The sequence below is a fragment of the Polyodon spathula genome, chromosome 1 (assembly GCF_017654505.1).
Source record: "Polyodon spathula isolate WHYD16114869_AA chromosome 1, ASM1765450v1, whole genome shotgun sequence".
Taxonomy (NCBI): Eukaryota; Metazoa; Chordata; class Actinopteri; order Acipenseriformes; family Polyodontidae; genus Polyodon; species Polyodon spathula.
Window position 1 is genome coordinate 104,435,373 of NC_054534.1, and position 22,379 is coordinate 104,457,751.

The following is a 22,379-nucleotide window of genomic DNA, read 5'->3' on the forward strand; positions in this document are numbered from 1 at the left end:
TATCGCCCAGGTGCTGCTTGAGATGTGCGATCATTCCATTACACTCCCCTGTCATTGACGATGCACCATCTGTGGAAATGCCAACCAGCTTTTGCCATTCAAAACCTAAAGACTCCATTTTATCACGGAGACTGTTAAACAGGTCAATGACAGTTGTTTGCCCATGAAGTGATGCCAGTCCCGTTAGTTCTTCATAAATCTCAAACTCATTCGTCACATCGCACACAAAAATTGCCATCTGAGCTGTGTCTGAGCGGTCAGTAGTTTCATCTGCTGCCAGGGAGAAGTTCACAAACTTGTTTGCCACATCTTTTAGGCGACATAAAATGTCGTTTCCCAGATCTGACACACCGTGCTGCACAGTCAGATGATTCAAATATATTTTTTTAAAGTTCAGAGCTTCAATAGGACATATTTTTTTGCATGCTATTAATAAGCATTCTTTGACAAAATCTCCATCGGTGAAATGGCGAAATATCTTGGCAATTAATGAAGCAATTTGATAGCTTACCTCCGTTACAGTTTTTGATTCTTTCTGGACCTTCTGGAAGACTTTTTGCTGGGCAGATAACTGTATTTTAAGATCTGCATTTTGTGTGTGTGTGTAGTTCTCCTGTGTATTCAATAAAATTTGAATGTTTAGTGTCGTAATGCCTTTTCAAGTTTAATTCCTTTGGCACTGCAACTTTCCCATTACAAATTAAATATATATTCAATCCTCTGTCTTCAATAAAGAAATGTTTTTCCGCCCAAGCCGCGTTGAACCGTCGATGCTCAGTATCAATTTTTCGTTAATTTACTTCAGTCATAACTGAATGGAACTACGCTGTGAAGTGTATCGCCGGCGCCAACCTAGTAGCATAAGGGAAATCCCTGCTCTGATTGGTTCTGTTATGTCACTGATTTACATCTGGAGAACCAATGCGCAATTTCAAAAAAATTGAATGTTGTAATCTTAAGGAATGAACCAATCACGATTGGATTTGCTGGTTATTATAGCTACCGCCTCATATGAGTAGTCACATGAAACTTCTTAGCAGGCCAGATTTGGCCCGCGGGCCGTATGCTGTGCACCTATGAATTAGACAAGCAATGAGTAATTCAAATTCAGGTTATGTGAAAAAGTAAGTGAACCCCTGGTTTTATCGTCTCAATTAAGGGGAGAATTATAATCAGGTATTTAAATAATCAGGTAGATCTTCTGGGGTAAGTTTGTGAGGCCCCACCCTATATAAAGATCAGAAACTTTGTGAGTTTGGTCTTAACCATACAGGTGTGTGGAAACATGTCATGCCACAATCAAAAGAAATCTCTGAGAACTTCAGAAAAACAGTTATTGATGCTCATCAGTCTAGAAAGGGTTACAAAACCATTTTCTAAGGATTTAGGGCTCCACCAATCCACCGTCAGACAGATGGAGATTGTCTACAAATGGAGAAAGTTCAAGACCACAGTCACTCTACCCAGGAGTGGTCATCCTACCAAAATCTTTCAAAGAACAAACCAGAAAAATCATCAAGGTAGCCACAAAGAACCCCAGAGTAACATCCAAGGATCTGCAGGCCACTCTCGCCTTGGCTAATGTGAGTGTTTATGATTCGGCTATCTGAAAAAGACTGAGCAAGAATGATGTTCATGGAAGGATAGCGAGGAGGAAACCACTGCTCTGCCAATTGCTGGCCGTCTGAAGTTCGCCAAAGAGCACATAGATGATCCACAAGACTTTTGGAATAATGTTCTCTGGACATATGAGTCAAAGGTAGAACTTTTTGGCCTCAATGAGAAATGTTATGTTTGGCAAAAACCAAACACTGCGTTCAAACAAAAGAACCTCATCCCAACCGTCAAGCATGTTGGTGGGAGTGTGATGGTTTAGGGCTGCTTTGCTGGCTCAAGACCTGGACGGCTTGCCATCATTGACACAACCATGAATTCTGCATTGTATCAGACAATTCCAGAGGAGAGTGTCAGGCCACCCTTCTGTGAGCTGAAGCTGAACCAAAAGTGGGTCATGCAACAAGACAATGATTCTAAACATATAAGCAGATTTACAAATGAATGGCCTTGTCAAAGTCCAGACCTAAACCCCATTGACTTGTTATGGCAGGTCCTGAAGATAGCTGTCCATGCAAGGAAGCCCTCAAATGTCACCGAGATGAAGCAGTTCTGTAAGGAGGAATGGGCAAAAATTCCTCAAAACCGATGTGAGAGACTGACCAACAGTTACAGGAAATGCTTAGTTGAAGTCATTGCTGCTCAAGGGGGTGCCACCAGTTACTGAATCTAAAGGTTCACATACTTTTTCACACATGGATATTGAATGTTGAATCATTTGTGGATAAATAAATGTTGAAAAAGTATCATGTTTTTGTATCATTTGTTTAATCAGGTTATCTTTATCTGTTATTAGGACATAGATTAAGATCTAATAACATTTTAGGTTTGAAATATGTAAAAATCCTAACAGGTTCACAAACATTTTCTCGGCACTGTATAATGGGGATTGATTTTATTCTTAATAATTTATTCTTAATAGAAATTGAAAAAGAGAAGAAAGTATAGTGCAGGGAAGAATTAAGTCCAGAAAAGCAATGGGTTGATGACTTGTTAGAAGAAGAAAGAAATAGATACAAATTCAGTGAATGGGTAATTAATTTATACAGACCTTTTACACTCTGAGGCACTGTTTGTGTCAGACTGAATACAGAAAGGTACTTAAAAGGAAGGAAGATAAAATACAACAAGGTACTGTGCTTAAAAAGCACAGAAGATCAGTAAGGATCTCATATTGCACCTTGTGGCAGGGAGGAAACCATGCCGATGAAAATTGGGTGTGTTTTATTATTTTTGTATTTAAGTTTGGCAGGGATAGGGTTAAGTCTATTCTTGTCGAATCCTTGTGCTGGATGTTTCTGGAGTTTAATTGATTTATTGAGGATCAATTAAGCCCAGACACATGCTATATAAAGGGAGCCAGATAGTTTGTTTGAATGAGTTAGTTGAGGGAGAGGCTGAGTGCAGCAGGGTGTGCACATGTCCAAGCATCGTGACTGCTCAGCTTTGGCGTTTTTGTTTAGCCCTTTTGTTTTTATTTCCTGTGTTGTTAATACAAGTGTGTATCAGCGCTAAAACTGCAGCTTTCCGACTCTGGGTCTGCTTCATCAGCCTTGTCCATGACACCATCCTTTCAAACGTGGTGTTGAGTGGGGTATGAGGAACTATCGCTACAAGAAAAAAAATCAAATAATAAGAATAAAACCCACATCATTTACACAGACAGGTTCTGCCCTGCCACACACTTTGTTTTTTGTTGTTGCTGTAAAGCATTGAACATTGTTCCCATTCGTGTAAGAGAACAAATGCAGTTTTGTTTTTTCATGGTGAGTCATAGCACTGAGTGGTAATCAGCATGGTATGACTGTGAGCAATCTGAACATCACTGCATTTGAGGACTCTTTAGTATGTAGAAAATTGGAATTTGGCTCCAAAATATGTGTCTAAAGGTTATGAATATTGAATGGCTAACCGTTAATGTCTGTATTTGGATTTGTTCAAAGCTAATTTCATGATTAGAGGTATTTTTGTTATTCATTGCAAATCAATTGATTAGATCCCCATCTCACATATCCTGATTATCTCTAATCTTTAATTACTTCTGTTAGCCTAATATATGAGGGTATGTGAAACCCACCGTTAAGGGTTAAACTGTTGCAAAACAAATTTTACTTCTGATAAACATTTTGAGGACTGCTTCAAATAAACTACTTATTTATTTTTTTATTTTTTTTTAAACTCACAAGTAATACATCAAGGTTAACATTCTATTTCTTGTTGTGTTCTGACTCGAGAAAGCAAATACTGTATGCTGGTGGCTATAGTGTTGATACAACTGAGAACCACCAGGGGGCACTGTTACATTGTTAATCGAGTCCCCCTTTCTTTTATTGTTTTCCCTTTGTTATCAATTTTTTTTTGTTGTCAGTTATTATTATAACCCATTTGAACTGTGCCTATAGTCTGTCCTTTTGCAGTGGATTTTTAAACAAATAGAAAACTACAAAACACACACGCACGTGCGACCTGGGCACAGAGATAAAGAATATTCAGTTTCTCTTTCAACAGCTTTGTTTATCAAGACAAGAACCCACTTAGCTCGAATTTCCAATGGATTCCTGGAAGGAATTGGCTTGATAGCATTATGAATTAAAGCAAATTGCATTATTACATCTAAACAAAAAAAAAAAAAGTTTATTTTAATTAAAAGGATGTGTGTCTTGTGTTAAACAATCAAAGCCATATTACTATTCCCTTCTAAAATTGAAATCAGCTAGATATTTGTGCATTCCTGTATGCTTTCTGAAGCCAATTAAAAGGCACAGAGGTTAAGCTAGATTGTGAGTCTAAAATTGGCACCCTAGGGTAAGTTAAGTAGAAGAATAGTTTGATTGAAAAACACAGACCAGAATTAGCTAGTAGTGGGTCTCATAGCTACTGCTGAATAAGATATATGAGGTACTGCCAGCATAATACGGTAAGCCTGTTGAGAGCCAGCATGTGGACATGTGCTGTTTGTTAACACTGCAGAGATGTTACTGAGGGGATTCATGGACTGCATGTGATTTTAACTCTTGTGTGGCTTCATTTCCAAATCTCATTTGCTAGTTTATTTGACATGTGTCAATTGTGTAAACATTCCGAATCAGCTGGAGCTATAGTTAAGACTTTGGGGACTTATATTGAAATAACACAGTGCTGCTATAATTGTGGGTAGGTCCCTTCACTAGTTGGAAATGAGAACAACTCTGTATTTTTGTACTGAATGCAACATTAATCATACTAATACATCAGAATACAACATGCGAAACATGTACAGTGTGAAAGATGTCTGCTACACAGAAGGAAAGCATGTACAAGTTCCTTCCTTATAGAAAATCAGACAGACCATGTGTGAATAGTGTGTTTCCACACAGAGGTAATATTGGGCATGCGCCGGTACGTTCAGAACGCATGTGAGGGTACATGCGGAAGTCATGTTTTTTGGCTCAGAAGAGATGCTTAGCACATTGATTTTGGACATAGCAGTGTGACATTATGTAGAACTTGTTTGGGCATATGTGGATTATTATTCAATAACCAAATACATTTGGAACAGCAAGGTGGGATTGTTTATGTTTTATCTTTCATGTAGTGCTGATGTACCCTTTAATAACGGGTAATTTAATGCATAGTTTGTGTGTTGTTTTGGTATGATTTAAATGTATTTTTGTGTTTGATTTCAAATACAATCTTTTGTTATTGCTATTGGTTTGCATCTTTTGTGAAAGCATGGTTGACAGTCAGTGATTACTGACTGTTTGCCAGGCAAACTAAAACCCTGTGTAGAATGTGACCATCTCTGAAATTGATCAATTTAGTGTTGGTCAGATGGTCAAGTATAAAAGCCTGTAGTTTTTTTTTTTTTTTTTTTGTTCCGGGTGTGGGTGCTCAGGAAGGATGAGAGAGAGCAAGAAACTAAATGAAATGCAACTAAAGAAACAGAAAGTAAAGAATAACAATTGCAATGCTTGCTGGAAGCACCAGCACGGTACTAGTTTATTTGTTTGGTGTCAGTGTGTTCTTGATTTTTTTTGTTCAACTTTTTTTTTTTTTTTTTTGTCTATTAAAAGGGAGCTGCAGTGCACTTTTTACCCGAGTGCCTGTCTGTGTTTTCCCTGTCAGCCAGAACCGTGGAGGAGGCAACAAGCCAGGAATATTGATAATGAGCAGGCATTTACCATACAATACAATACAGTTTAGATTTGTATACTGCCTTTAATAACGATCATCCTGTTGCATTGAGAAAAGTTCTAGAGAAAATGCCAGGCTAAAGAACAACTAGGTAAGTTATTGAAACTAATGCCCCAGTATGAAATACTGATGTGTCAGGTTAATGGTCGTGCTCAGGAGTACTAGATGTAGACATGTTTCGAGAGATATATTGAGGTCACACAGATGGTTTAAAACATAACCAGGATGTAAAGACAAAAGCAGAATATGATACAGAGTGAATTTAAAATACCAAGTTGCTCTTTAAATCCTGCATCCTCTATCCGATACTCTATTAGTGGTATACTGTTTACTGGTTTACTTATTGCATGACAAGCTCTGTGCCCTGCAACACATCCCTGGATCCGACAGTTACAGTCTACTGTGTGATCCTGTGTCCCTCTCTGTTTGCTCTGTGTCCAAATTCATTTTTAAGATTTCAGAGCATGACAGATTACCCTGAGGTAGTGCCCCCTTTAGAGTTTTAATGCACAGATTGACGTCAGTGGAGCTTTTCCCTCATCTAGTGCTGCTTGGTCAGATTCACATGCATTACATAAATTATGAGCTCTTTTTTATTTCTGTATAATACAGTGAAATTCATTTTGTCATGATATTTTAGCAGAAACAATAATAATAATAATAATAATAATAATAATAATAATAATAATAATAATAATAATAATAATAATAATGCTTTATTTTTTATTATGAAACAAGGATTGAGTAATTAAAAAGACTGGCTTGTCATGAATCATCTAAATTAGACAAGAATAATCTTATTGATAAGAATGTGGACACAAAGTATTTATATATTTTCTATCAAAGGTAACCATTTTACATAGTACAACCATTTAACATACTGGTCCATTTAAACAGTGTAATAACATAACATGTTTCATGGGATTCATTGTTTTCCATTACCATGTCCCTCTAGGAGGTAGAACTAAAGGCCAGCTTTGCTAAATGAAATGAAATTAATTAAATGTATCAAACCACCAGTGTCCCTGTTTTTGTTGCAGTCTCCACTGCTGTTTCAACATTGGTATGTTTTTGTAAAGCTGCTGTCAAAGTTGCTGTTTCAACATTAGCTGTTTGAGATATAGACTTCATATTTTCAAGGTCTTAGAAACTCCATGGGCAAAATACACAGTAACTCTACACTTCACTTTCACCTGATACCTATCTGGGCATCAATATTGTGGTCATGTACAGCGTCTTAACCAAAGCTGACATTCTACCGAGGTCAAACGTAGGTGAAGCTGTAGCTGGCAGTATTTATATGACTGCTTGGTATTTACTGTTCAACTTCCAAATCTGTGTTACACGGCAAACCAACAGAGACAATTAAGGAGTCTTGTACATTACCAGAATTTTTACATGAGCATCGGCATTGATGAGGCAAAAAATCAACCACGGACACGACCTCAGTGTCCTCATAGCTAGTTACGCCCATGGTCATGTGACTTTCCTGATGATAAAGACTGCTTGCATTGGCAGTGCATTTTACAAAGCTGCCAGCAACCCACTGGCAAAGCTTTAGATCTTAGAAACCATTTGATGTACTGACTTTGCCTTTGACATATAGAATATTGATCTTTGTATTTCAGAAGCCTTTTGAATTCAGATTTCATATTTGTTACATTAAATCATTACCTTTGGAACATTTGGTAGTGACTTTGAATTTTTGAGACTACTGATTTTAAAATAATAGGCTAGTCACGTCTTTTTTTAACTTGCAAGTTATTTTAAGAATGTTTTGAGTAATAGAATACAGTTTGATATTCATTAAACCGCTATAGACTGTTGATGCCCTTTTGTCGGCTAAGACTGTTACATTCATGCTGTATACACCCAACAAAGCATCTCAAATTGTATTTGCTACATTACATACATTTAATATTATGAAAAGTTTATTTTTTTTCATTCTAGAATCATCTAGTTCTTGCTGACATGGCATATGATTGCATTTTTAACAACACTTTTCCCCAAATGGAATTTGTTGCAGTTCTACATTCTGTAGACTATATTCATAATTCTTAAGGGCACGCTAAAACATACAGTGCTACTTTTATTATTCTGGACAGGGTTAAAACAGCGAGTGAGCTGCTGCTTCCTCAGGGCATTTTCCAGTCCTCATTATACCAAATTGTCCTTATTCTCAATGATTTTGCAGCATAATATACTTTAAGTAGGCAATTTAAAAGTACATTTAGATATGAAATGCTTAGTCATCAGAAAACTATTGTGTGAATATTTTTAGGTGAAACTTTAACGAATAAAGCCACCAAAAACAGACACTGTACTGATATGTTACAATATCTATTGGGCAAAACAAATAGAGTACTGTATGTGAAACTAAGTGTGCAATTAAGGGTTTGGGCTCACCGAGCCTACAATTACAATAAAAAAAATGTAGCTTGATCTCATACTGAAGGTCTGGCTGAAACCCTTTAGTTGCCAATGCTGTGCTGCAGAAAATAAGTTTTGTTGTTGCTAACCCCATGGGCTTGACTGTCTGTATTTCTCTTCCTTTGAAAAAAAAACAAACAAAAAAAAAAAAAAAAACATGAGCACACACACACACACATAGGATTTGTATGCCTAAAGCTTACCGTTCAAAAATTCCATTTCAGTACCTTCCGCTGCTACTCTTGCTTCATTTATTATTCCATCTCAATAGCACTGGTATTGTACTAGGTACTGAAGAGCTGAAATGTAGCTGAGCACCTATAGCTGGTTGGATCCAAATGATATAAGGAGTGTAAGTCCAGTTCAGTAATCAAAAAGCTAGCTTTGACAGCTGTTTGTTTTAACAGACATTCATAAGTATTCACACCTGCACAACTTAATCAACCCTAGAATGTTAATTATTGTATGTTTTTGCTTCAAAAGTGATATTCTTATAAAGTTATAGTTTGGTGTTATTAATATCCACTGTGGTTTAGAAATAGGCTCCTGAGATGTCTCAAAAAAGGAATTTGCATCTTGCAACATAGGATGTTGCCTCACATGTGGGACACAGGGATTAAAAAAATAGTAATGCAAAATTCCCTTTTTTTAATAGAATATTTTAACATTGGCTAAGCTGCAGAAATGTACAGTGGAAAATCATGAATGCTGTGGTACAGTACACCAATGCAATATCGGACATGTAAGAAAGATGGTTTTATAGACAAAAATGTCAATGTCAGTATGAAGGTGTGACAGGGAGCCCATCAAATAAAGTTCACATGTGGAATGCTTTACGTGCTAATGCAATTAATTTCAAATTTGAACAGGGACTGTGTTTAATCCTAGAGTGATAGGCAATCGGGGCTAAGAAACGGGAGACGTAGTTGAGTACCTTCAACCACCCAAGAAGTGCTGATATATCTCATGATAACACACAGTCCCTGAAGTGTATTACTGCTACTATTAAATGGGTCTATGAGTGTGTTGTTTGTTGGTAAACAAAGAAGATGTTGAACATTATTTTTTGTTTGTGTAACCTTCCCCTGAGAGAAGTAGTTCCACAGTTAACTAAACTTGTTAGCTTAACAATAAAACATTTGATTTGAAACTGTTTTGTATAATATTTTATTTTTTGGGGGATTCGATAATAATTTCTTGCTTAAGCTTTGCAGATAGTGAACTGAATGTTGCCATTCATTGTTTCAACATGTATGTATGGGTTTTGTCCATTAGATGGTTCTGCTGCTGCTATTGTGACATTTTGTTTTTAAATCAATGTCAATATTCTTTTCAGTTAGCCAGTCACTGAAAACTTCCACAGCCCATTCTATCTGCCGCTTGGTGTTTTCCTCAGCTGTATTTATTTCTAGGTTGTCTAAATCTGCTTCATTTACCTCAGTATGGCGAAATGTTGACATTTTCTTTTCTTTTTCAGTGTTTTCAGCTGCAGAACGTGTTTAGTTAATCTCAGAGATTGCTGTCATACTGACTGACTCAAGTGGTTTTGTTTACCGTGGCGTATTGATTTTGTTTACTGTGATGAGGCTGCTTCGGAGAAAAGTTCCGCAATGTGTTATCACCAAGTATCTAATGGCTAGAGAGAAAGTGTCAGCCAATCAGAATCTAGTAGTTTTGCCAATTGTTTCTGCCCATTTAATAATTGTTGTTTATACGCGCACTCAGAAAGTGCTGTAATTGTTGTTTATACGCGCACTCAGAAAGTGCTGTAATTGTTGTTTATACGCGCACTCAGAAAGTGCTGTAATTGTTGTTTATACGCGCACTCAGAAAGTGCTGTAATTGTTGTTTATACGCGCACTCAGAAAGTGCTGTAATTGTTGTTTATACGCGCACTCAAAGTGCTGTAATTGTTGTTTATACGCGCACTCAGAAAGTGCTGTAATTGTTGTTTATACGCGCACTCAGAAAGTGCTGTAATTGTTGTTTATACGCGCACTCAGAAAGTGCTGTAATTGTTGTTTATACGCGCACTCAGAAAGTGCTGTAATTGTTGTTTATACGCGCACTCAGAAAGTGCTGTAATTGTTGTTTATACGCGCACTCAGAAAGTGCTGTAATTGTTGTTTATACGCGCACTCAGAAAGTGCTGTAATTGTTGTTTATACGCGCACTCAGAAAGTGCTGTAATTGTTGTTTATACGCGCACTCAGAAAGTGCTGTAATTGTTGTTTATATGTGCACTCAGAAAGTGCTGTAATTGTTGTTTATACGCGCACTCAGAAAGTGCTGTAATTGTTGTTTATACGCGCACTCAGAAAGTGCTGTAATTGTTGTTTATACGCGCACTCAGAAAGTGCTGTAATTGTTGTTTATACGCGCACTCAGAAAGTGCTGTAATTGTTGTTTATACGCGCACTCAGAAAGTGCTGTAATTGTTGTTTATACGCGCACTCAGAAAGTGCTGTAATTGTTGTTTATACGCGCACTCAGAAAGTGCTGTAATTGTTGTTTATACGCGCACTCAGAAAGTGCTGTAATTGTTGTTTATACGCGCACTCAGAAAGTGCTGTAATTGTTGTTTATACGCGCACTCAGAAAGTGCTGTAATTGTTGTTTATACGCGCACTCAGAAAGTGCTGTAATTGTTGTTTATACGCGCACTCAGAAAGTGCTGTAATTGTTGTTTATACGTGCACTCAGAAAGTGCTGTAATTGTTGTTTATACGCGCACTCAGAAAGTGCTGTAATTGTTGTTTATACGCGCACTCAGAAAGTGCTGTAATTGTTGTTTATATACGCGCACTCAGAAAGTGCTGTAATTGTTGTTTATACGCGCACTCAGAAAGTGCTGTAATTGTTGTTTATACGCGCACTCAGAAAGTGCTGTAATTGTTGTTTATACGCGCACTCAGAAAGTGCTGTAATTGTTGTTTATACGCGCACTCAGAAAGTGCTGTAATTGTTGTTTATACGCGCACTCAGAAAGTGCTGTAATTGTTGTTTATACGTGCACTCAGAAAGTGCTGTAATTGTTGTTTATACGCGCACTCAGAAAGTGCTGTAATTGTTGTTTATACGCGCACTCAGAAAGTGCTGTAATTGTTGTTTATACGCGCACTCAGAAAGTGCTGTAATTGTTGTTTATACGTGCACTCAGAAAGTGCTGTAATTGTTGTTTATACGCGCACTCAAAGTGCTGTAATTGTTGTTTATACGTGCACTCAGAAAGTGCTGTAATTGTTGTTTATACGCGCACTCAGAAAGTGCTGTAATTGTTGTTTACACGCACTCAGAAAGTGCTGTAATTGTTGTTTATACGCGCACTCAGAAAGTGCTGTAATTGTTGTTTATACGCGCACTCAGAAAGTGCTGTAATTGTTGTTTATACGCGCACTCAGAAAGTGCTGTAATTGTTGTTTATATGCGCACTCAGAAAGTGCTGTAATTGTTGTTTATACGCGCACTCAGAAAGTGCTGTAATTGTTGTTTATACGCGCACTCAGAAAGTGCTGTAATTGTTGTTTATACGCGCACTCAGAAAGTGCTGTAATTGTTGTTTATACGTGCACTCAAAGTGCTGTAATTGTTGTTTATACGTGCACTCAGAAAGTGCTGTAATTGTTGTTTATACGCGCACTCAGAAAGTGCTGTAATTGTTGTTTATACGTGCACTCAGAAAGTGCTGTAATTGTTGTTTATACGCGCACTCAGAAAGTGCTGTAATTGTTGTTTATACGCGCACTCAGAAAGTGCTGTAATTGTTGTTTATACGCGCACTCAGAAAGTGCTGTAATTGTTGTTTATACGCGCACTCAGAAAGTGCTGTAATTGTTGTTTATACGCGCACTCAGAAAGTGCTGTAATTGTTGTTTATACGCGCACTCAGAAAGTGCTGTAATTGTTGTTTATACGCGCACTCAGAAAGTGCTGTAATTGTTGTTTATACGCGCACTCAGAAAGTGCTGTAATTGTTGTTTATACGCGCACTCAGAAAGTGCTGTAATTGTTGTTTATACGCGCACTCAGAAAGTGCTGTAATTGTTGTTTATACGCGCACTCAGAAAGTGCTGTAATTGTTGTTTATACGCGCACTCAAAGTGCTGTAATTGTTGTTTATACGCGCACTCAAAAAGTGCTGTAATTGTTGTTTATACACGCACTCAGAAAGTGCTGTAATTGTTTTAATTCACCACCTCTTTATACGCGCACTCAGAAAGTGCTGTAATTCATATTGTTTATACGTGCACTCAGAAAGTGCTGTAATTGTTGTTTATACTCAGCACTCTTGAATGTGGTAATTGTTGCATAGATTCGTACTTAAAAAGTGTGGTAACCCGTGAATTTTGACATATTTTACATCATGTGATCTTTTTCATAGACCATTAATATATAATATGTCGTGTCGTAACAAACACTTATGTAGAAAGTTTGCAAAAGGTAACAACAATTTTGCCACCCTCACGATGTTGCAACTCCTCTAAAATTGTATAATGGTTGACAAAACACGTGCTTGAAATAGTGATGTTTAGCGACCGTTAACGAAACTTACACCATTAACAACGTATCTAAGCATGAATTTTTAATTCGTGTTCCAACCTATTATATATATATATATATATATATATATATATTATATATATATATATATATATATATATATAGATATAAGACAAAAATGGTTTTGTGAGTCTGGGGATTATAATTTTATATATACACAGTGGCTTGCAAAAGTATTCAGACCCCTGACCAATTCTCTCATATTACCAAATTACAAATGGTACATTGAAATTTCGTTCTGTTTGATATTTTATTTTAAAACACTGAAACTCAGAAAATTATTGTAAGGTGACATTGGTTTTATGTTGGGAAATATTTTTAAGAAAAATAAAAACTGAAATATCTTGCTTGCATAAGTATTCAACCCCTGTGCTGTGGAAGCTCCCAGTTTGCACCGATGAAAGAAATTGCCCTAACGAGGACACAATTACCTTACCATTGGCCTCCACCTGTGAACCATTAAAGTTGCTGTCACATTTTCTGGATAAAAACCCCACTGTTGAAGGATCATTGGTAAGGCTGTGAATCTGAAGGAAAATGAAGACCAAAGAGCATTCTACAGAAGTTAGAGATAAAGTAATACAAATGCATAGATTAGGGAAAGGGTACAAAATAATATCCAAGTGTTTGGATATCCCAGTGAGCACAGTTGGATCAATAATCAGGAAGTGGAAGCTGCATCACACCACCCAAGCACTGCCAAGAAAAGGCCATCCCTCAAAACTCAGCACTCAATCAAGAAGGAGACTTGTGAGAGAAGCCACAGAGAGGCAAACAATCACTTTGAAGGATCTACAGAGTTCAGTGGCTGGGAGTCGAGTAATGGTGCATCAGTCAACCATATCAAGAGCTCTGGATAACACTGGCCTGTATGGGAGGGTGGCAAGAAAGAAGCCATTACTCAAAAAGTACCATCTGAAAGCACGTCTGGGGTTTGCCAGAAAGCATGAGAGTGACGCAGCTGCGATGTGGGAAAAAGTTTTGTGGTCAGATGAGACCAGGATAGAGCTTTTTGGCCAAAACTCAAAGCGCTATGTGTGGCGCAAACCTAACACTTCCCATGCCTTAAGACACACCATCCCTACAGTGAAGTATGGTGGTGGCAGTATTATGCTGTGAGGATGCTTCTCATCAGCAGGGACTGGGCATCTTGTTACAATTGAAGGAAGAATGGATGGAGCAAAATACAGGAAAATACTGCAAGAAAATCTGCTTCAGTCTGTTAAAAAACTGAGCTTGGGAGGAAATTCACCTTTCAGCAGGACAATGATCCCAAGCACAAAGCCAAAGCAACATTGGAGTGGCTCAATAACAAAAAGGTGTCCTACAGTGGCCCAGTCAAAGTCTTGATCTCAATCTCATTGAGAATCTTTGGCACTATTTGAAAATTGCGGTCCACAAGCATCGTCCAAGCACCCTGAATAACCTGGAGCAAATCTGCCAAGAAGAATGGGCCAAAATTACTCCGATACTGTTTGCAAAGCTGGTACATACTCACCCCAAAAGACTTAAAGCTGTTATTGCAGTGAAAGGTGGCTCTACCAAATATTAATGTGTGGGGGTTGAATACTTATGCAAGCAAGATATTTCAGTTTTTTATTTTTCTTAAAACTATTTCCCAACATAGAACCAATGTCACCTTAAAATAATTGATTTAGAGTTTAAGTGTTTTAAAATAAAATATCAAACTGAACGAAATTTCAATGTACCATTTGTAATTTAGTACTGTGAGAGAATTGGTCAGGAGTTTGAATACTTTTGCAAGGCACTATCTTGTTTGAATACTTTGCATAGGCACTATGTTGTGTGGTGTATCTATATAGGTATATATAGGCTCTATATATATAGATATATATCTATATATATAATATATATTATAGATATTCGCTTAAACGTAAGTGCGCTGAGTTGCTCACCAATTGTAAATATAAACACACAGAAAGACAGCTTATCTGGTATAATTAGGGTAAGGTCAGGTAGTGAAAGGGGAAGTTGCACATAGGAGTAGTGGACGGGCTCCAGACTTTGTTTTGATTAGATTTGTTTCGTCATATTCCCTTTTTTTTGTTATAGTTAGTTCCTATGTAGTATATTGTAGACAGGATAAGGATATCATTGCTGGTACCTTAGCTGGCATTGCCCTTGTTTGTGTACCAGTGAGTGCAGAAAATTTATACGTACACAGCACTTGAACTGCAACATTGGCTCTGCCTCTCTCTTCATCTGTTATAGCAGGCATCTGCATTTTTAAGAGGAGAGCTGATATTCATATTCAAAATTAAGTACATTGCTATACATGCAGGCTTTTCAATGATATTGTAATACTACCCATTTTCCCCTCATAAATATATTACCCTTGATGCTGCAATAATTGATTTGCAAAGGCATTTCCTCTGTCAGCTGCCACCTAACCTTTTGGGATTAACCAGCTAACTGGACAAATGGGCCAAAAGGCATTCACTCATTGGTCAATTTTATGTTTTTTTTTTTTTTTTTTTTTTTTTTTATTGTGGCCTGCTCTACCAACACATATGATTTCTTCCAGAACCATCCATATTCCTTTTGGCTTACATCAATTCTGATGATGATGGTATTGATATTGATGTTAATAAAGCTAAAATGTGTCAATCTAAAATGTGAATAGTAATTTCGGTAACTGAGACAGAGGCACTTTTTCATGATTGAGTGTCATTTAGTGTTTAACAGTGTATTGAATTAGGTATACAATTTAAATATAAATTAGTCTCTAGTCAACCTGTTTAAGAACGTCAAAATGTAATAAATGAGAAATACCATATTTAAGTTCGGGATCATGTAGAGTTCGGATTCCCTTAGACGATAACCAACATTCACACAACGTGTCACAAATATAAAACAATAGTTTATTTAAGAATAAAAAGGGGTGCACAGCTAATTTAATATTACAGAAAGGAAAGGCTATTGGTTAGAGATATGCATCAATAGTGTACAGTTCATTGATTCCATAGTCAAATGACTACAATGACCATAACATCATTAGCATGCATTATTAATATATTAATATTAAATATGGCTTATCATACAAAGTGTCTACTTTGCATTAATATTTTTAATACCTATTTCTTGTTGTAATCAATCATGTCAATATGCCTGAGAATTACTTCAACTTCCCATTCAGAAAATTAGTTTTACTGTGTTAATTTAGTTTAGATGTGATGTACCAAACTAATAATTTGTTAACAACCTCACCTGATTATATATTTAAATTAACTCAGAAATGGGGCAATGATCAAATTCTCTGCATTTACGAGGCAACTCTTTTGAGTTGCACATTTCAACAAACTAAATTAATTTCTTACATGATGTCCATTACATGAGAGTAGATATTGAACTTCATGCTGATTTGAACTTGGCTCTTGCCAAGATAAGCACCAACTAAGACGTAGCTTTGCAGTAAACAAATGTGATCCATCTGCATCTCCATTCATTTGCGTTGTTTTCCATCTGATGATGTAGATATCCTTCTGTCTATTTTAATTGCTGAAGTGTAATGCTGGCTCCAGGGATCAGCTCATTTTGCCTCCCCAGCGCATCAGCACACACAACGGCTGCGATGCTGGCTACAGGGATCAACCCAGTGCGGTCTCCCCAGCGCATCAGCATGACCACCGTCTGGATTGAGCTAAGTAGGGTACATCTCTGGGGTCTTCAAGTGGGCACCTTCCATCATCTGTGTTTTGTTGACTAGCCCACAACACCTCAAGAGGGCTCAACAGTGATTCTGGCATCCCAGCATCACCCCCCTCCATCCCCGACTCAGCTCAGCCCAGCTTACTTACCTGTACATCAGCGTTGCTTTCTTTCTATTGTGCTTGAGATCCCCATCGAGAATCTTTCCGTCTCAACCACAGCCAACAACTGCTGCTTCAGATAAGTTCTTCACTGTGCGACGCAACTCTTGACCACTGAACCCAACAATATCTGGTCGAAGATTAGTGATGGCAATCTCAGTGGAAAAATAAGCCGTTGCCCAACATGTGCCAGCATCATCCAGTCTCTAGCAGCTTCCAGTTGTCCTGAGCGATTCTTGATTTTAACATCTTTTCTTGGTGGTTGCTCTCCTGGATGGAGGAATATTGTCTTTTGTGTGTAATGCTTTGATAGAACTGGTGGTAACTTATTGGTCAGGTTACTCTTGTCTTCCAATGCTAAGGCCAAACTTCGCAGCACCTGGTCATGGCGCCAAGCAAACCATCCTTGGCTAAGACCCACCTTACATCCTGTCAAAATGTGCCTTAATGTTGCAAGTAATGAACACAAAGGACAAGAGGGATCCTCACCCACCCAGAGGTTTAGGTTCTGTGGTGATGGGAGAACATCATGTGCTGATCTGATGAGGAGACTGATCCTGCTCTGTTCCAATGTCCATAGGTCTTGCCAGCCGATCTTGCGTTCTTCCACACTCTCCCATCTCATCCATTCTACCTGCTTGGCTTGGGAAATGGCCCTTACACACCTGATCCTCTTCTCCTGCTTTTGCACCTCATTGACTACCAGCTTCCTCCATTGAGCTGGGGTTGCCTTGTGCCATTTAGGAGGAGCTGAACTGAGACCAAAACCTCCTTTTCTATGCTGAACTTTCCCCATAATATCTCTGATTCGAAGGGCAGCCCTAGCATCTTCCACAGCTTTCGTTGCCGTCCATTTTCTTCCAGTTTTCAACACAGGTGCTGCATCCCTTACACATTTGTCACGTGAATCTACTAATGTAATTTCCAGTCAGACTTTGGCGCACTTAAACTCCTTGGTTAGAGCAGAGATTGGTAGCTGCAGTATTCCTTTACCATAAAGTCCCACTCTGCTGAGGCAGCGTGAAACTCCCAACCATTTCCTGATGTATAAACTGAATAAAGCTACCAGCTTCTTAACTGTTGTCAAGGAAACCTCGTACACTGTCAGTGGCCACAGCAGTCTTGGTAGTAGACCAAACTGAAAGCACCAGAAGCACTCTTGTATACTCTGTATGGAACTCCATTACGTCCTGGAGATGATGATGCCCTTGCTTGTTTCACAGCTTGCTCTACTTCTTTCCACTTAGGTGCACAGTCCTCCATTTGGTATTTGGGTGGATTGATAGGTGGAATATCTGAAGGAATTGACATAGGCTCCTGCCTTTTTGAATCTGTATGTGTTTCCTCCAAATATCTCTGCAGCTCAAACTTAGATGATTTTAGTGTGCCATTTTTCTCGCTGGTGAATATCTGCATGCGTCACTTGGGTCACCTCATCTGCCAACACAGCCTCATGTTTCACTCCTATGCTGATGACACCTAGCTCTACTTAACTCGATCCTGGTAACCCTTCTGCCATGGTCCGGCTTTCAGCTTGCATTTATGATCGAGGCCTGGATGTCTGACAGTTTTCTTCAGCTGAACACTAGCAAATCCTGAACTCCTTCTAGTAGGATCTAAAACTTAAGAATCTAAATATAGCTGCCCTGAACCTCGGAAACTGTCGGCTGCTGCCTTCCCCCACTGTACGAAGCCTTGGTGTACTTCTTGACAGCAACCTGTCATTTGATGCCCACATCTTCTCCATGGTCAAATCTTCCTTCTTCCATCTTTGAAACATCTCCAAAGTCTGTCCCTACCTCTCCCTCCCAAAGTTGACACTTTGTCATGCATTTGTCTCCTCTCAACTTGACTGCTGCAACTCTGTATATGGTGGTCTCCCGGCACGCACCATAAATCGACTGCAGCTAGTTCAGAATGCCGCTGCCAGGATCTTTACCAGATGTAAAAAAAACGTGATCATATCACCCCCCGTTTTGCCCAGCTGCACAGGCTACCTGTAAAGTTTAGGATTATGTTCAAAACTCTCCTGCTCACCTATAAATCCCTTCATCACACAGGTCCTGAGTACCTCCTCAATCTGCTGACCTGCTATGTCCCTGCCCACAAACTGAGGTCCTCTGACTCTGGCCTGCTTGTTATCCCCAAGCAAAAGTGCACCACACTTGCAGAATGCTCATTTAGCTTCATGGCTCCGACTCTTTGGAACTCTCTCCCAGCTTTGGTGCATGATGCTCCCACCATCGCTCACTTTAAATCAACTCTCAAGACCTACCTGTTCTCTTTTGCTTTCCATGCTCTTTAAGCCTGATATCTGCTATTAGCTGCTGTGTTGCTGCTACCATTTCATATATTATGTTAGTATCATGTATTATGCATTGGGTATTTTTTTTGTTTGATTTTTTTTTTTTAACTGTATATCATCCGTATTTAAAGTATTATAGATTTTCTTGTTGCGGCATCTTGTAAAGCGCTTTGTGATGGTGGTCCACTATGAAAGTCGCTATATAAAATACAGATTGCTTAATTGATTGATTAAATATTTCATTAAGAATGTTATTTTTAGACCAGGGTGCAAAAACGAAGGGCCAGTCACTGGAAAGAAGAGCTTTATTATGCCAGATAGGGGAGTGTAGATACCATATAATTTTGTGTCCCATGTGTTTTTCCACTGATCTCTAGCTTGCAATCAAGTTAGCTATAACAGGACCATAATATAAAGGACATTTTTTAGCCATAAGCCCCACAAATAAAACATCTTGTTGTCTTATGGGTGAGACCAAAGCTGCCTTGATTGCTTGCCAGGGCACAGTAGACAGTGGAACCAGCCAGAACTTCAGAGAATGTAATTAAAAAGCCTTGTGATACAATTTGAAGTTTGGGAGTGCTAAGCCCCCACCAGATTTAGCACATTGCAATGTAGTTCATTTAATCGCTGGTCGTTTATCAGTTATCACTTATATTCATTTTATCAGTAAACGATCATGTAAACATGTAAAGAGGATGGCATTTGTGTCCATCTGGGCATGTCTTCACAAACTTCTTATAAGGTTTTCAAATATTTTATTATTTTTTTTTTTTCGCAGTTGTTTGCAGGGTGGGGTACATACCGATATACCGATAAGTAAATTGTTTCTTAACAGAGATAATGGACAGTAAGGGGACCCTACTAGCAGCAGCATTGAGGGGCATCATGGTAAATTTAGATGAATTAATTTTATAATCAGAACAAGCACCGAATTTGTTGAAAGCTGACAGGATTGCAACATAGAGCAGAGTATCATCTGCATACAGGGAAATGGCATGTTTTGACAACTTAAATTCAGTAGGGGGAGCTATTGTATTCTGATGAATATTCTGTGCTAAGGGTTCAAGTGAGAGAGCAAAAAAAAGGGGAGAAAGCGGGCAGCCTTGCCTGGTGCCTCTATGAATATTATAGGGTTCAGAGTGATATATACCAGTCAATACCATGGCAGAGGGATTGGCATACATAATACATATTTTTGAGGTCCAGGCATCTTTAACAAAGGAAGGATATAAAACAAACAAACAAAAAAAAACAGGTAAAACTAGCTGAAAATGGAGTTGGGCATTTGGAACTCTAGTGAACAGCGGCTGTTAGTGCCAGTGGGTCATGTGATCTCTCAAAGAAACATATATTTGTTAATTTTTTAAAGTTTGCAGCTCCAGGGTACTGCGCTGCTGTTATGATTTTACAGTGCAGTACATTTGCAATCTAGATTCCATTGAGTAGTTTTTGTTTTGCTAAACTCTGGTGTATATTCTGCATTGGAAGGCTTCTTGAAATTAAAGTAACAGGATTTTAACCCCCTGCATATATCCACGACTGATCATAAATTAAATGTTTCCATTAGAATTCCCCTTAATCAATGCTGGATAGAACCATTGAACAAGTCCACCTCACAGACTGTGTGGACTGACCATTAACAAGAGGAAACACTGAATGACAGTAATGGAATAATGGCTGGGCTTAAATCATACTGCAATGTTCTAATAATATTAAATGAATATACCCCTGTCCGCAAACACTGTTTGTCTGGAATATTCACTTTACGAAGGGGACATTCAAATTCAGGACATTATTTAGCATTTAAAATAGAAGGGGGCCTATTTGTTTAAATGGAGGCAGGAGACAGCTTTTCACACAGGGTATGATAAGGGTGGGTAACTGGATGCAGTTCTGGAAATCTATGGGCTGGATGGTATCTTGTTAATCATAACTGTATATTCTTAATAATATATACTCTAAAGTAGAGGGTGTGGAGTAACAGATTGATTACCTGTATGGTTGCTGCATAGAGAAACCTGCTATTTCACTTATTTTCCTGACCTGAAGTATGTTATTTATAACAGTATAATTTCAAATACAGTACACACTCCACTAATACATTCGGAGAGTAGAAGAATGAACAGACAGTATAATACTCCTCAACAAGCTTTTGGATGTGTTTGGGTTAAAAACAAACAGAAAAAAAACTGTGTATGATAATGTTTTAGGAAAATAAAATTAAAAAAAAACAACATCTTTTAAGTATATGGCCCAGTATCTCTTCAGCTAAAGAAGCTGGCATGGTAATTTAACAGCACTGTTGCCATAATGAAAAACAGTGATGTTGGTCCCTGCTGGAAACACTGGTACTTCAGATGAAAAGGTTGAAAGCACTCGATGGTACTGCAGTTTGCAAAGGGTCTTTATCTAATCTATCATATATTAAATATATCTAGAATATCTGATTTCTAGGTGAAATCATATTAACGCAGACTTAAAAAAAAAAACAACCAAATACACATTATTATTGTTGCAATAAAACCACCAAGAATGATTGCAAATGTCACAGAAAGGTAAGGCAGCAGTAAAGCAATAGCTGAGAACATGTCATTTGAAGTTGCTTACTCTAATGAGCTAAACAGCTGGGGTTTATTGGGATTTATTGACCGATGTGTTAACAATATTAAGGAACATTCATAAAAGTACATTTAATTGAGGTCAGTGAAAGACCAGGTTATGATTTTATGTTGGAGCAGTTTAAACACCATACTAGTTGATTTTACTGTACTTTATTTATTTATTTGGTATTTATTGTGGGAAAAAAAAGAATCAAGCCCATGGCAGTTTAGCAGATTTTAAAAGTTTTTTAAGTAGAAACTTCAAAACTGAACCCATTAGTGCAGGTGTATGTTTTTCACAGGTTATCTTGTCTTCAGCTAAGTGGATTAAATTGTTGGTGAAGGAATCATGACTGAAGTATCAAACTCCTTCAAGCAGCACCAAATGTATGGTTTCCCGTCAGAGCAAGTTAACGTCTGTACAATAGCAGACTGTTAGGAACGCCAACAAGTTATTCCCGGTCTGAATAATGTGACTTGTCAGATTTTAAACAACACGACCACATATTTCATGTATTACTTTATATTTGGTAATGGCGTGTTTCAGGTCTTCTGTAGGGGTGTCTTTCAAACATGGCACATTAGAAAGTTATCTTCTACGACTTGTTGTTTTTGACGTTTTGCTTATCACAGGTGTTATGTTGATGTGGGTAAAAAATACAAGGTTGTTGCACATACACTGTATATGTAAAGTTCCTATTTCAAGAAGCTTCTGTGATAAAGAGCTTTATATACTGGCACAAGCACCACAGGGAACTTATACTTGTCAAATAATTCTACTTGTTATCAATAATAAAAAAAAAAGAGTAGCCGCTGCATGACTTCAGCATTTAAAAGTATAGTAGTGAAAGTACTGCTGTGAAT

The 22,379-nt window shown here is 38.0% G+C and overlaps 1 protein-coding gene across 2 annotated transcripts in view; it reads left to right on the forward strand.

Moving 5' to 3' along the window:
- Nucleotides 1–22,379, forward strand: part of LOC121317743 (catenin alpha-2) — a 502,323-nt gene that overhangs the window by 125,439 nt on the left and 354,505 nt on the right. The window contains exon 1 of one of the 2 annotated variants that reach the window (XM_041266306.1): nucleotides 5,728–5,878. The exons of the other annotated variant lie outside the window; for it this stretch is intronic. The gene's annotated coding sequence lies outside the window, so the exon portion shown is untranslated. Of the gene's footprint in view, nucleotides 1–5,727; nucleotides 5,879–22,379 lie in introns of those variants that run through there. 2 annotated transcript variants of the gene reach the window in all.